The sequence below is a fragment of the Pelodiscus sinensis genome, chromosome 18, assembly GCF_052426305.1.
Source record: "Pelodiscus sinensis isolate ZL-2025 chromosome 18, ASM5242630v1, whole genome shotgun sequence".
Classification (NCBI taxonomy): Eukaryota; Metazoa; Chordata; order Testudines; family Trionychidae; genus Pelodiscus; species Pelodiscus sinensis.
The window spans coordinates 8,529,542-8,545,964 of NC_143069.1; the positions used below are offsets into that span (position 1 = coordinate 8,529,542).

The following is a 16,423-nucleotide window of genomic DNA, read 5'->3' on the forward strand; positions in this document are numbered from 1 at the left end:
AAAAATCATGGCAGACAGGGGAGATTCCAGAAGACTGGAAAAGGGCAAATATTGTGCCCATCTATAAAAAGGGGAATAAGAACAACCCAGGAAACTACAGACCGGTCAGTTTAACGTCTGTCCCAGGGAAGATAATGGAGCAGGTAATTAAGGAAATCATATGCAAACACTTGGAAGGTAATAAAGTGATAGGGAATAGCCAGCATGGGTTTGTGAAGAACAAGTCATGCCAAACTAATCTGATAACTTTCTTTGATAGGATAACGAGCCTTGTGGATAAGGGAGAAGCGGTGGATGTCATATACCTAGACTTTAGTAAGGCATTTGATACGGTCTCGCATGATATTCTTATTGATAAACTAGGCAAATATAACTTAGATAGGGCCACGATAAGGTGGGTGCATAATTGGCTGGATAACCGTAGTCAGAGAGTTGTTGTTAATGGTTCTAAATCCTGCTGGAAAGGGATAACAAGTGGAGTTCCTCAAGGGTCTGTTTTGGGACCCGTACTGTTCAATATCTTCATCAATGATGTAGATATTGGGATAGAGAGTACGCTTATTAAGTTTGCAGATGATACCAAACTGGGTGGGGTTGCAACTTCTTTGGAGGATAGGGACATAATTCAAAATGACCTTAGCAAGTTAGAGAAATGGTCAGAGGTAAACAGGATGAGGTTTAATAAAGAGAAATGCAAAGTGCTCCACTTAGGAAGGAACAATCAGTTCCATACATACAAGATGGGAAGCGACTGTCTAGGAAGGAGCATGGCGGAAAGGGATCTAGGGGTCATAGTGGACCACAAGTTGAATATGAGCCAACAGTGTGATGCTGTTGCAAAAAAAGCAAATATGATTCTAGGTTGTATCAACAGGTGTGTTGTAAGCAAAACTCGTGAAGTCATTCTGCCGCTCTACTCTGCACTAGTTAGGCCTCAGCTGGAGTACTGTGTCCAGTTCTGGGCGCCACATTTCAAGAAAGATGTGGAGAAATTGGAAAGGGTACAGAGAAGAGCGACAAGAATGATTAAAGGTTTAGAGAACATGACCTATGAAGCCAGGCTTCATGAACTGGGCTTGATTAGTTTGGAAAAAAGAAGATTAAGGGGGGACATGATAGCGGTTTTCAAATATCTAAAAGGGTGTCACAAGGAGGAAGGAGAAAATTTGTTCCTCTTGGTTTCTGAGGACAGGACAAGGAGTAATGGGCTTAAAGTGCAGCAGGGGAGGTTTAGATTGGACATTAGGAAAAAATTCCTAACTGTCAGGGTGGTCAAATATTGGAATAAATTGCCAAGGGAGGTGGTGGAATCTCCCTCTCTGGAGATATTTAAGAACAGGTTAGATAGACATCTGTCAGGGATGGTGTAGACGGAGCTTGATCCTGCCTTGAGGGCGGGGGGCTGGACTCGATGACCTCTCGAGGTCCCTTCCAGTCCTATTATTCTATGATTCTATGATTCGTGCGCATTCCTCTCTCTCACCCTCTCTCGAGCTAAGCTAGCCTACCCTAAGCTATGCCCGACACCCCGACGCGACAGTTATTTTGGCGTGGCACAGAATTTTATAGGGTAGACTCACATATATGCATGAGGGTTCTGTTTGAAGTCATTGGTCTAGAGAAGATGTTATTTTACATGATTTTAAAGTGATTGGTCCCTTAACATAACATTTTATTTATGAGAGAACATTCGACCCTATGAATATTCATGTAACCAACGACTGATAAATGAATATTCATTTACAGTTTTAAATTCAAACGTCAAACATTCCGTTGGTACACCAGCAATGCAATTTGATATTAAATTAATGATGTAATACGCACAAGGCTAATACACATAGACTATGGCTAGACTGGCATGATTTTCCGCAAATACTTTTAACGGAAAAGCACTTTTGTGCAAAAGCATCCCTGGCCAATCTAGACGCACTTTTGCACAAAACAAATCCGAGCGGTCTACACTGGCCCTTTTGCACAAAAGGACTTTTGCCTGAACGGGAGCATCAAAGTTTTTGCGCAAGAAGCACTGATTTCTTACATTAGAAAGTCAATGCTTTTGCGCAAAATCAAGCGGCTAGTGTAGTCAGCTGTCAAGTTTTTGCGCAAAAGCGGCCGCTTTTCCGCAAAAACTTGCCAGTCTAGACACAGCCATATGGTGTGCTCATTACTATACAAATGATTATAGTACAACCAAAGATTACATAAGATTGTACAAGCATGTATACAATTCTGCTAACATTTTCCCTCCTTGATGCACGTCAGAGTAAGAGATGTAGATGTTCATCAACTCTTAAACAGAATTGAAGGCGAAGATCGGTCTAGATTTATGATGGGGACAATATATATATATATATATATATATATAGTAAGTACCAACACATAAAAAAAACAAACATGCCACAACAATATACAAGAGTTCAATAGGGTTAGTTGACAATGTCAAAAGGTTGATTTTAGAAAGGTCTCCAAAAATGTTCCCAAACAGAACATTCCACCAGCTGGGTTTAAGCTGCATACATTTTCCAATGCTAATGATTTCATTTACGGAATGTTGGACAACTATGTGTACCCTCACACTGGTATTACGTATGTTATCGATAATACCTTTCAAATCGGAGTGGATCATCATTGTTTTTATCACTTCCAAATTTGGGCCCAATGAAATCAGGGTCACTGTATCTATAACAGCATATCTCGCAGTGATATCCTCATAATCTGTGTCTATTAACACTACGTCGATGTCACACCCTTTAATTTCGAAGACTTTACACAGACACAAGTTCATCATCGTGGGCATATTAACAGTATAGAACTTATTTACTGTGAACTTAGGACAAACTGCGGATGCAGATACAGTATTGATCCACTTGGATTACACTGGTCTACAATTTTTTAGAAGTCGTCTACTTCAGAGATAAAATGTGCTATTTATTATGTATTTTGATGTGCTGAATTCAAATATGACAATTAAAACAACTGATTGGCTACTGTTTCCAAGATATTTAAGTTTTTACATTTTACGTCTATGTATATTGTGTAGATAAGTAGAGTTTTAATCATAAATTGTAAACCTAGGTCTTTTCATGTGTTTATGGTTGCTTTACATGATATTTCACCTGTCCTGTTTATGTAACACTTTAAAAATCAGCAAAAGGGTTATATAAATAAAAATTATTATGAAACAAAAGGCAAAAAAGTATTATGTACATAGTTTAGTCCTATTCAGTGTCTACTTGGCGCTTCTTGGCTTGTCTCTTGTATTCATTTAATGGAGCATCTCTTGTCACTGTCCAGCAATAGTCTGCAAGCATTGATGGGCTCCATTTGCCCTGATAGCATTTCTCCATTTTTGCAATGTCCTAGTGAAATCACTCACCATTCACGTCGCTCACTGCTCCGCAGTTCAGTGGGAAAAAAAAAATCTAGATGAGAGTGCAAAAAAATGTATCTTCAGTGACATGTTGCAACCAATGCTTTTGTATGCCTTGAGGAGGTTTTCCACCAACAACCTGTAGTTGTCTGCCTTGTTGTTTCTGAGAAAATTTATTACCACTAACTGGAAGGCTTACCATGCTGTCTTTTCCTTGCCATGCAGTGCATGTGTAAGGGGACTTGTCACAGGGGCAAGTCCCCCCCGTGCCTCAGTGCCCCCTGACTGTCCTCATCTAGCCACACTCAGGGCAAGTTACAGTCTGTTTGGGTTGCTCATCATTGGCATCGGATTGTCTCAACTGCCCTGCTTACCTGGTCGGCATCATGATCCCCCTGCAAACCAGGGTTGTGTCTCCAGCCCCTAGCAAGGGGGAGTCTTGGCTGGCCCTCTTCCAGCCTTTGCTGGCTATTCCCAGCTTGTCTCCCTCCTAGGAGCTCCTGCTTCCTCCACCGTCAGCCCTCCACTGGCCTTCCCTTAAGCAGACTGGGCTTCTCTATTTATAGCTGTCAGCTGGGCTCTCACTCGCCCTAACGGCTTCAGCTGGGCTCTCTAAGCCACCCGGGCTTCTCTGTATAGTTGACAGCTGGGTTCTCGTTAGCCCCACAGCTTCAGCTGGCCTCTCTGTTCCCAGCCCTGGCTCCCCTTGTTGGGGTTTCGAGGACTTTGCTACTCAGGAGAGTGGAGGGGGAGCCCTCAGGATCAGGGGAGCCGTGGGGTAAAGGAAGTGGGAGTGGGGACTCAGATCCTTTCGCTGGTCCATTTCACCGGGGTGGTATAGAAGCCAGGAAAGTTCCCCACAATAGCGGGACCATTCCACCGCTTACACATGGTCAAATGCATCATCTCAAAGAAGTTCACGAATCTTAGGACCAACAAAGATACCTTCCTTTATCTTAGCTTCACTTAACCTTGGAAATTTTCCACAGAGGTACTTGAAAGCTGCTTGTGTTTTGTCCATGGCCTTGACAAAGTTCTTCATCAGACCCAGCTTGATGTGTAAGGGTGGTAACAAAATCTTCCTTAATTCTACAAGTGGTGGATGCTGAACACTTTTCCTCCCAGGCTCCAATGACTGTCAGAGTGGCCAATCTATCTTGATGTACAGTAGTGGGAATCTCTTGCATGACTATCCCATTCGCAGAGAAAACACACTGATGTTGGTCATAGTTTATGCACTGATGTTGGTCATAGTTTAAGAATAAAATTGTGAAGCATGTAGAAGAACATAATTTGTTGGACAAAAGTCAACATGGTTTCTATAAAGGGAAATCATGTCTTACTAATCTATTAGAGTTCTTTGAAGGGGTTAACAAACATGCGGACAAGGGGGATCCAGTAGATATAGTATACTTAGATTTTCAGAAAGCCTTTGACAAGGTCCCTCACCAAAGGCTCTTGTGTAAATTACATGGCCATGGGATAAGAGGGAAGGTCCTTTCTTGGATTGAGAACTGGTTAAAAGACAAGAAACAAAGGGTAGGAATAAATGGTAAATTTTCAGAGTGGAGAGGGGTAACTAGTGGTGTACACCAAGGGTCAGTCCTGGGACCAATCCTGTTCAACTTATTCATAAATGATCTGGAGAAAGGGGTAAGCAGTGAGGTAGTAAAGTTTGCAGATGATACCAAACTGTTTAGGATAGTCAAGACAGAAGCAGACTGTGAGGGACTCCAAAAAGATCTCACCAAACTGAGTGATTGGGCAACAAAATGGCAAATGAAATTTAATGTGGATAAGTGTAAAGTAATGCACATTGGGAAAATTAACCCCAACTATACGTACAGTATGATGGGGGCTAATTTGGCTACGACAAATCAGGAAAGGGATCTTGGAGTTATCGTGGACAGTTCTCTGAAAACTTCCACACAGAGTGCAGCGGCGGTCAAAAAGGCAAATAGGTTGCTAGGAATTATTAGGAAAGGGTTAGAAAATAAGACACAGAATATCTTACTGCCCCTGTATAAAACTATGGTACGCCCACATCTTGAATACTGTGTACAGATGTGGTCTCCTCACCTCAAAAAAGATATTTTGGCCCTGGAAAGGGTTCAGAAAAGGGCAACTAAAATGATTAGGGGTTTGAAACGGGTCCCATATGAGGAGAGGTTAAAGCGACTGGGACTTTTCAGTTTAGAAAAGAGGAGACTGAGGGGGGATATGATAGAGGTCTATAAAATCATGAGTGGTGTGGAGAGGGCCGATAAAGAAAAGTTATTTATTAGTTCCCTAAATAGAAGAACTAGAGGACACCAAATGAAATTAATGGGGAGCAGGTTTAAAACTAATAAAAGAAAGTTCTTCTTCACACAGCGTGTAGTCAACCTGTGGAACTCCTTGCCAGAGGAGGCTGTGAAGGCTAGGACTATAATAGAGTTTAAAGAGAAGCTAGATAATTTCATGGAGGTTAGGTCCATAAAAGGCTATTAGCCAGGGGATAAAATGGTGTCCTTGGCCTCTGTCTGTCAGAGGCTGGAGAGGGATGGCAGGAGACAAATCGCTTGATCATTGTCTTGGGTCCACCCGCTCTGGGGCACCTGGTGCTGGCCACTGTCGGTAGACAGGCTACTGGGCTAGATGGACCTTTGGTCTGACCCAGTACGGCCGTTCTTATGTTCACCTCAAAAGTCGTTTCATGTTGTTATAGGTTTCCTTCATATGGACTGCATGACCAACTGGAATTGATGGCAAAACATTGCCATTATGCAGCAAAACATCCATGACTTCTAGGAATAACATGATGCAATTCATATCATGTATGACGCAATACCAGCTTCAGATTGCATCATTCATTGTTTTGCCTAAAAAGCAAGTACTGTCCAAACCCAATCATAGATTTATTCATAGATCCAGTCAAAGATGTATTTTAGTCATTTCTGGTTTAAATTGAGATCCTTTCCTTTATAACTCACTTATCCTCCGCCATTCGCAAGTCAAGGGTCGTATATACTGACCCAATAGCATATCTTGAAAACTAGAGTCAATCAACAATTTTAAGCATCATTTTCATTCTCAGTGACCCAGAATTAGTAAAGTTTGACTACATTTATTTCAGAAGCATTTTGGCTGTAGAGCAGTGTTACCACCGTATTGTTATTTCTGAGCGGTACTGGGTGGAGTTCTGGGAACCACCACAATGTCTACAAACCTATTGCCCTGACTGCTGTAATTAAACAACTAAACTACAACGTCTTGTTACACTGACAGTGCTTCCTTCCCCCGCCCATGCCCCATTCGACTAGGGTGCATTCCTGTGGTTGATCAGCACAGTCACCACCTGGTTTCCCGTAAATACTGTGGGAGGCTTGCAGTCTTTAGACCCGGGGGCTGGGCTCTGCCTTCCTACAAAACCGGCAAGAGCCGCTACCTCTGGGGCACAGAGAGAATCTGGAAACGCCCAAGGGAGCTTGCCAGCAGGAGGCTGTTGATCTGCTTCAGTCCCAGGTATGTCGGTTCCCGTTGCCCCTCAGCAGGGCTGTCTGAGCGTGTCCACAGCTGGGCTGTGTCTAGACTGGCCAATTTTTCCGGAAAATCTGGAAAAACTTGCCAGCTGTCTACACTGGCCGCTTGAATTTTCTTATTTTAAGAGGGATAAGGGATCTTTTGGAAAAGGCTTTATTTTCCGAAAGATCTGCATCTAGACTGGCGCTTTTTTCCAGCAAAGCTCCGAGCCGAAAAAAAGCAGCAGCCATTTTTATGCTAATGAAGTGGGGGAGATTTAAATCCCCGCTTCATTAGCAATTGCGATACGTCTAATTTGCATCCCTTTTACGAAAAAGGGATGCAATCTAGACGTAGCCCCTGTGTCTATCCTGTGCCGGGTTTGCTTTGCACCTGCAGCTGCCCATGGAGCAAGAATGCCAGAGCCCCCATCCTGCACTGACACAGGGGTGCAGGGCCCTGTGAGGAGCAGCAGCCGTGTGTTTCCAGCAAAGGGTTTGTGTTTCTCCCCGTGAGCTCCTTCCCGCACCTCGGGTAGCCCTGACTTGAGACCTTCGCATCCCGCCACTGCCATTTAGAGACCCTGCCCACGGGTGAGCTGTGGGCTGCTCCTCAGCTAGAAGGAAGCAAATGAAGCAACTAGATCTTATTGTCATTCTGTGCACACAGGGCCCTGGGGCGTCCCCCCTATTCCTTCTGTCTCCCAGCACCAGGTTTGGTTCCTGGGCCTGGCATGTGTTGTGAATAAACGTTCATTGTTGTAAATATGCTGAACTTTGCCGTGCTTCCATGTTTACATGCGGGGGGAGGGGTAGGCGGGAGCTGACAGGGGCAGCAGCATGTGGGGAGGTGGCTCCATGGGAACTGCTACACGCAGGGAGTCGGCTTCCCATGTGTCCCAGCTCTGTGGGAGGCAGGGTGGGGGACAGGTGGCTCTGCAGTAGCTGGCAGCCGCAGAGAGCTGGCTCCCTGCACATACCGGCTCCTGCCTGCCCTTCCCGCACTGCTGCCCGTGATACAGAAGGGGAGGGGACATCTCCACTGGAGCCGGCATGTGTGGGGACAGCAGCTTCCACTCCCTCTCCCCTGCTCTCTCTCATACAGAGGCAGCAAGGGGGGATACATGTAGGATTAACCGATGAGCCCAGGTTTACTGGTTAATTGTATAAACGCGATAACGTCCCTAGGGCCCGGGGTACCCATTGAGCTACGGCAGAGGTGCCTGGGCCCCCTTCCTCCACCAATACAGGTTGTGTAGATCCCTGTAAGGAGCAGGCCAGCCCGAGAGCCAGCAAGTAACCCACAGGAATGGCAGTGAGCTTCCCCCGTCGTTGTGCTGGCTCTGCCCCTCCTTCCTTAGCCAGGGTTCCTTTGTAGCCCTTCCACCCCCTACATCCTGCCCGTGCACAGCCCTGCCCTGCAGACCAAGGGCGCTGTGTGCCCCAGCTGGCAGGAGGCCCACGCAGCCAGGGCTGGCAGGGGAGTGAGTTGGCTCTTCTTCCACAGGGGCTCTGCAGAGGCTACTGCTGAACAGTCCCTCTGCTCTGTGCAATGACAACCGTTGAAAGGGTGGTGGGGGATCTGAACGTCGGCAGGTGTGTGGGCATCGAGATATTCAACAACACTGAAAATGTGATGCTCGAGAACCCCAGGTGAGCAGGTTCCCATGCCCCCTCTGCACGCCTCTATGGACTGGCCAGGATGTGGGGTACATGCCTGCTACCGAGTGTCTGTCTGCCATTCCCATACACCTCCTCCATTCCTCCACCCACTCCCATACACCTCCCCTGCTCTGCCCCTTCCAGACTGTATGCTGGGAAAAAATTGTGTCAAGGAAAAAAAGGGGAGACCAAAGTTGTTGAGCAAAAATAAAATAAAATAAAATAAAAATGGGGAGGAAGTTGAAGTTGTTAAGCAAACGTTGCAGCACTCCCTCCAGCTTGGGACCACACACTGACCACCAATGCACCCACCCTTCCTCCTGAGCCAGGCCCTACAGTCCTCCCATCCCAATACACTCATCCCTGCCTCAGAGCCAGGCTCCCCTAGCATCCCCCCTTCCCAGTGCATTCCCCCCTTCCCGTGAGGCAGGCATCCCCAGCGTCGGGAGCCCCCACTCCAATGAAATGTCCCCCTCCCGCTGAGCCAGGCACAGAGGAACAATCTGAATTTTCAAGTGGTTGCTCCTGCCGCCCGGCCCGGCTGCCGCGGCTCACATTGTGTAGAGGGAGGCATCACGTGGCCCGCTCCCGGTCTCTGCTGATCACGTGAGCTCTGCTCCCACCCCAGCCTGGTGCCCCCTTAGTGTGGCACTCAAAAAGTGCCCCCTCATGCCTCCCTATTCTAGATTCTGCCACGCTTCTCACTCGCCCGCCCCTGCCAGATGTGGCATGGGATAATTGTCCCCACCAGGCTTCCGTCCCAGGGAAACAGGACGGTATTTCACATATCCAGTATTTCCTGTTGTTTTTCTTTTACCAGACGGAGCCCACAAATATCAAACTGTCCAGGTGAATATCAGACACCTGGCAACCCTAAGGAGGAGGCAGAGCCCAGCCCGGGGTGGGTGGGAAGATGGGGATTGGCCCTGTCCCCACTTACCTTATCTCCACTCCCTTACGCTTTGGTGATGCAGGAAAGGCCTCTCAGCCCTGGGCTTGGCCGACGTTGGGCCGTGCTCCCTTGTCCAGCGACGTGCTGTGTGTCTCCTCTATAGAAGAGCTGAGATGCTGTGACCCACCCCAGCCCCAGGGTCAGGGCTCTCCTGCTGCGGAGATGCACTTATTAATTATTGTCAGGGATGCTGTGTGCTGAGGTGCCCTGTTGTCTGTTCCTCCAGGACTTACTGTAAGAGTGGCAATGTATGGATGGAGCCTACACCTGTAATCCCCCCCGGTGGCTCGGGGAGCAGCGTGTTTGTGAAAAAGGCAGGACGGCCTGCGGGAGCGTGGGGGTGCTGAGCTACGAGTCCAATAACTTCACCCTGGCCATCATGTTCTCCAACCCCTTCAACTACAACTTGTACAACATTGAGTTCGCTCTTCAACTCTGCAGTGGCAGGCAGCAGTTTGACAGCATGGAGCGCCTCTATAGCTATATGCATGGTGGGGGCCCGCCCTATCAGTGCCACTCCTTCAGGAAGGCGGTGCTCCGGGGGTGGAATCCTGGGGAACTGAGGGTGCGCAACCAGGAAATAGAGGTGAAAATCACCATGACCAGCAACTATAAGTCCTACATTAGAGTGCAGATTGAGCAAAACCAGTCCTAGCCCGCCCTAGCTATGCACTCAGCCCAGGGAAATGCCCCCATGTGACAGACCAGGATGCAGGGGAACTAGGGACTTTCTTTCTCACAGCCTGCATAGACAGTGATGTGCTAGCTCTGCTCATGCGAGGATTTTTAGAAATGGCCAGAGCAGTGTGGGCGGTGGGAAGAGCTAGCCAGCCAAGCAGGGCTGGCCCACAACACAAATGACACCCCCATACCTCCTCACTTGGACCAAAACTTTGAAAGGTCTCTTGTGCCCTCCTTCCTCCAGCACAGCACTCCACCAGCAGACACAATTTTCTACCCTCTGGGTCCTAGTGGCGCCCCCCCCCCCCCGTCTCCGATCTGGCCCCTGAGGTGGCCACCTCAGTTCACCTCCTGGCGAGGCCAGCCCTGCACCAAGTACCATCTTCCTGATCTCTTGGGTTTGCACTCGGTGACTAGCCTGAACTGCTGCCCACACTGCTCTTTTTAGTGCACTAGTACCTGTCTGTCTCCTCAGTCAGGTGGTATCTGGGCATGCAAGATTATGTAAAGAAGGGTTCTTTTTCTGTTTATTTCCTAATCTCAGAAATAATAGGTGTTGGCATAGGAAAGCCTGAAGCTTCAGCATTTATCTTGGTGATAAAACTCCTATAAAGCTTTGCAAAAAGTCATGCTAAAAAGGTAACAGAATTTTTAGAAAATAAAGGCTAAAATTCTTGTAAGTGGAATATGTTGAAGAGCTTGACCTTTTGGTAGCCGTGTAAGGTTGCTATTGATTGCATGTGTGCTTACTGGGTAAATTAGAACTGGCTAAGCAACTTGAATGGCAAGTTATAAAGACACAAGGAAAGGGTAGGTGCAGAAGATCATAACACAAGTGTGAGAATGGCCCTACTGGGGCTGCCCAATTGCCCACCCAGCCCAGTGACAGGTGCTGCAAATGGAATGAACAGAGCAGGACAACTTCAAGTGATCCATCCCCTGTGGTCCACTCCCAGCCTCTGGCAGTGAGAGGTTTAGGGACACCTAGAGAATGGGCTTCGGCCCCTGCCCACCTTGGCTAGTAGCCATTGATGGAGCCGTCCTTCACGAACGTATCTAAGTCATTCTTAAGCCCCATTGTAATTTTGGCCTTTACCACACACCCAGCAACATGTTCCACAGGCGGACTGTGAGCTTTGTGAAGAAATACGTCCTTTGGTCTGGTATAAACCTGCTCCTTTCAATGTCATTTGGTGACCCCTAGTTCTTGTGTTAGGAAAAAGTAGCAACCTCCTTATTCCCTAAATACACTTCCCTATTTGCTGTCTCTGCATCATTCAAAATTTTATAGTCCTTTGTCATACCCCAGCAGGTCTATTTGTCTGTATTCGCCCCTTTCATCACATGGCTGTAATCATTTGTGTACAAATTTTGAAATGTCCTCACTAAACAATATTGTTCTAAAACAACATGTGTAGCAGCTTTGTATGTAAAGTTAATACACTTGTGTTCTCAAAACCAATGTGTTGGATTTCAGTGTCTGGGGAAAACTCCCTTTAGGAGAACAGGAATTGTTCATGTCATCCGATGTCGCTGGCTGCGTGTCCTGAGTGGTATCTTCCTCTGTTGAATGCCAATAACCATTTGGCTGCGTGCATGTGCTCCCTCTGTGCAGGTAGCCAACCCAGCAGGTCACAAGAGAACCCCCAGTGACCACAAATCAGATAAGGGACAAAGGCACAAGGCAGAGTCCTTGTAAATGAAATACAGTAACAGCACCTGGTAGACTCTACGAGGATACTAAGAATGTTTGCCCATGACTATGGATTCAGCTCAGCCCGGGGTGGGGCTTTCCACTGCCCTCTAGGCTGGACAAGGACAGCCCCCATAGAATCCTAGGTCTGGAAGAGACCTCCAGAGGTCTTTGAGTCCATCCCCCTGCCCAAAGCAGGGCCAGAGCCAGCTAAATCCTCCCAGCCAGGGCTTTGTCAAGCTGAGACTTAAAACCCTTCAGGGATGGAGAGTCCACCACCTCCCTAGGGAACCCAAGTGCTTGGCCTCCCTCTGACATACCTGGGTGACAGACCTTGTACATGGTAGTTTGACCAAAACATCACTCTCCATCTGGCTGTCCTTCTGAACCCTGTCCTGAACTTGGGCTGGTATGTCCCTGGTATCTGTGGGGAGTGTGTTGGTACCAAGATGTTTCCTAGGGGCGTGTCTGGTACCACCCTTCTGGGACAGCTGTGAGCTTGGCATGTCCCCCACCTCCCACTTCATCTACCTGACTCAGCGGGATTCTCAGGTGGAAACGCACCCGGGAGGAGCTATTGAGAGAGCAGATGGTGGTGCCTGCAGTCCCTCCACCAGGGACTCGAGGAAGGGCAGCAGGAGTGGGCCACCAACCAGGAGGAGTGCCGGGCGAACTGGGAAGAGCTGACTGGGAGCAGAGAAAGGGTGCCTGGGAAGAGAAGAGGTGCCAGCATGAAGTCACGTTCCCCACCCTCAGTGATGAAGCGCATGGCTTCACTCCTGGAACAGGCCATGAGACATGATCCAGCCACCTCCCCACCCTCCCCATGACTTCCCCTCCAAGGTTTCCCAGGGGCCACCTGAGAACACAGGGTAGTGGGATCTCAGGGCAGCCAGAGCCTTCAGACCACCCAGAGGCAGGCACCACTCTCAGCCCCATCCATGACCCCCCCCAATTCCCAGTCCCTTCCCTGTTGTATGCCCCCCAAATAAAGGGTCCTGTCTTTTCAAAAACAATGTCTTTGTTGTTTGCTCTGCAGGGAGGGGGGAAGGTGGGAAGGGAGGGCAGGGAAAGGGAGTGGTGAAAAGCACACACAGGGAATGCAGGGGCCCCTTGTAGAGAGCCCCAGGAAAGAGTCTCAGAACTGGCCTTGCATGAAACTCTCCATCAAGACCTCTCAGATGAGCACAGCCCCTTGCACACAGCAGGTCGCCATCATGAAGGGGATGTTGCGCTCGCTGAGGTCCAAATGGGTGGGGAGCCTCCTGAACCTCCCTTTTAAATGGCTGAGTGCACATTCCACCACCATGCGGCACCTGCTTAGCCGGGTATTGAACTCCTTCTTGCTGGGCTCCAAGTTGCCCATGTAGGGCTTCATGAGCCAGGGGAACGAGCGGTAGGCATCTCTGTGGGCATGTTCTCCTCTCCCGCTCTGGTGGTACAGTCTGGGGGAAAAGTGCAACATTTGGAAGAGGCAGGAGTTCTAGAAAATGCGGGTGTCATGCGCCTTTCCCAACCATCCAACTCTGATGTCGGTGAAGCGTCTTTTGTGATCCACGAGGGCGTGAAGCACCACGGAGACATTCCCCTTTTGGTTCATGAACTCCGAAGCTTGGTGGTTGTGGGCCAGGATGGGGACGTGCCATTTTACAGACTCATAGACTTTAAGGTCAGAAGGGACCATTATGTTCATCTATCTGACCCTCTGCACAGTGCAGGCCACAGAATCTCACCCACCCACTCCTGGAATTTTCCTTTCACCTATATCTCAGATATTGAAACCTTCAAATAGTTTGAAGACGCCAAGATGCAGAGAATCCTCCAGCTGTGATCTGTGCCCCATGCTACAGAGGAAGGCGAAAAACCTCCAGGCCCTCCCCTAGTATTTGGGCTAGCCTATGGTGGCAAAGCCATCTATGATGTTGTCCACGTAACCCAGAGTGACGACCCTCTGTAGCAGCACGGTGTTGATGGTCATGGCTACCTGCAGGCTACATGCCCTGAAACACAGTTTAAGAAACACTGCTGCAGAGGCTTCTGCTTGAAAATGCCCCAAAGTCACAGATTCCCTGCCCTTGTGGGGTAGCTGCCACCACCCAAGTGCAAAACCTCTTTCTTTTTGAACCCAGGAACCACCCACTTGGGAACTTCTTCAGAGGGGTACCCCAAGCTCTGTTGCCATAAGAGAGCTTGAAAAAAACAAACTATAATCTCTGATAGTTGATCTCTCAGACTTAGTCAAGCACTCACAGACCTTCTTGTGTCCTATTACTTTCCAGGACACAAGAATCAGATCACAATCTTTAAAAGGGTGTTCTTATTAACAAAGCAAAAAGATATACTTGATAAAGCATACTTTGTTGCTAGGTGTTATAGAGCAGCTGAGAAAATAACAGATTAAAACACAGAGAATTGCTTCCCTGGGATTCAGTTTTAGTTACAGTGTAAGGGGAGTTTAACCAAACAACAAAACAAAGAAAATAACCTGATTGTGTCTAACTAAAAACATTCTCTATCTACTCACATGTTTGTACTTCCAAGGTCTAGTCCATTTCTAGGCATGGGTATTTATCTCCCTTCCCCCTCCCAATTCTTGGTTTGAACGTCCAAAACAAAAGCAGCAGGCAGATTCCCTTGGTGCAGAGGGAGAACAATTGATCCCTGTCCTCTTTATAGCAACTTTCCCCATATTTGCAGACTGGTCTCCAGTCCCCGCTCAGCTCCCTCCTCCCCCATGACCCAAGGTGGCTGAGGTCCTGGAGCCTCACTCACCGTCCCTGCTCAGAAAGTCCCCCAGGAACTGCTCGAAGGACTCGGGGTCCTCGTACGAGCTGCACATCTTGGAGAAATAGAATTAGGAGACCAGGACGTCCTTGGGATTGCAGAGCGTGTAGATCACCTGGAGAGGAGCACAGGCAGGGGTAGGGCCAGAGATGTGGGCTCGGGCGAGGAGAAGGACATGCTGCTCTACTATTACCCCTGTGGGTCAGGGAGCCCCTGAAGTGCCCAGCTGGCTTGTCTATGGGCATCCAGCCAAAGTGAGCCAGGGAAACCCCTGAGGATCTATGGGGCAGGGTCAAGGAACTCAGAATTCAGGCACATGTTTAAGGTTGCCCATTGTTGCATGTGCCTTCCTATGGGTCTGCACCTTAGCCCCTGCATCTTCCCCCCAACCCCCGGATATGCACCTTAGCCCCCGCATCGCTACTCCCTCCCAGATATGCACCTTAGCCCCCATACCTTCTAGCTATGCATCCTAACCCTGCCCCTCTTGGGTCTGCACCACAGTCCTGCCCCCCTGCTCCGCACCATTGCCTTGTTCCCCCACACCACCCAGTCTGCAGCTTAGGCCCAGAACCACTGAGCTATGCATCTTAGCCCTACCCCCTGCTCTGCACCGTAACCCTGCCCCCTTGCTCCACACCACAGCCCCGCCCCCTTGCTCTGCTTCATAACCCTGCCTCCCTGCTCCACACCATAACCCTGCCCACTCCCAGTTCTGCACCATAGCACATGCCCCACCAGCTCTTCACTTAGCTGTGGGCTTTGGTCACCTGCCCCCAGCCCATTCCCCTCTCTCCTGGGCACCCCTCCGCCAGATACCTGCCCCCCCACCGCTCTGCTCCATAGTCCTGCCCCCTCTTACCCTCAGGGTTGCAGTTTCGCTTGGAAATATTTGTGGAGGTTTCATCACAGGACACAATCTTTAATGAAAGATTCACCAGTAATTCCTGGATAACCCTGGGGGTCAGCATAGCCTGTCAGGCTCACCTTGGCCCTGGAGCTGAAGAAAGAGGTGGGGAAGAGCTGGATGGGGAGGTAGCATGTCAGCAGGCGGGGTGGGGGGTAGTTTAGCATGGCTTCCAGCCCCAGGTGGGTGGTGAACCAGGGCATGCGGGTGGAGTTGAGGGTGGTTCGGTTCCAGGCTGGGTCCCCGCCGCTGCAGATCAGACTCAAGATCTCAGTCATCCACACAGTGCCTGTGAGGAATTGGGGGTGGGGGAGAGACTCCGTCACGAGCTGTCTCACGGACCCACGGCACCAACCACACTCCGCTCTCTCCACCCTTCTGCAAGGGCTACCCTGGCCATGCCCAGCCCACCCCGGGGTTCCAGGTTAATGTGTGCCCCTCCCCTTCCTCCTTCCAGAGCCCTCTCCTGCTCCCACCTCCATGTCCGCAGCCCCACACCTGATTTGGACGTCATCATCCCACACCTGGAACTCCCAGTGGGCAAAGTGCAGGATCTGCTTGGAGTTGTACTCGGAGTCTTATACTTCTATAGCCCTCCAGCTTAACTCTGTTTAGCATACAGTGATTATATGTGACCTAACATGCCAATTCGTCATAACCACACAATAAATGAACCAGCTACTAAAATAATTGGCTACATGGTCCTATAAAACGCTGAGTTGAATAGTGGGGCTCTTCCAGCCATGGGCATGTCATCTGGACCGACTAGAGAGTTTCAGCTCAGAGGGGGATATTGGACCACGAGCGAATGAAGATTTGACTTCAACTTCTTTTTTATCGTGGTTGAAACCCATCTTGGTGCTACGTTTCCTGG

At 48.8% G+C, this 16,423-nt stretch overlaps 1 protein-coding gene and 2 pseudogenes across 5 annotated transcripts in view; 1 reads left to right on the top strand and 2 right to left on the bottom strand.

Annotated features, from left to right (window-relative positions):
* Positions 1-16,423, bottom strand: part of LOC102460158 (sulfotransferase 2B1-like) — a 189,419-nt gene that overhangs the window by 101,941 nt on the left and 71,055 nt on the right. The window lies entirely within an intron of this gene.
* The window catches only part of LOC149523206 (sulfotransferase 2B1-like), a 39,044-nt pseudogene that overhangs the window by 19,561 nt on the left and 3,060 nt on the right, over positions 1-16,423 (bottom strand).
* On the top strand, positions 7,469-10,416 carry LOC142823320 (DELTA-actitoxin-Aeq1b-like; annotated as a pseudogene).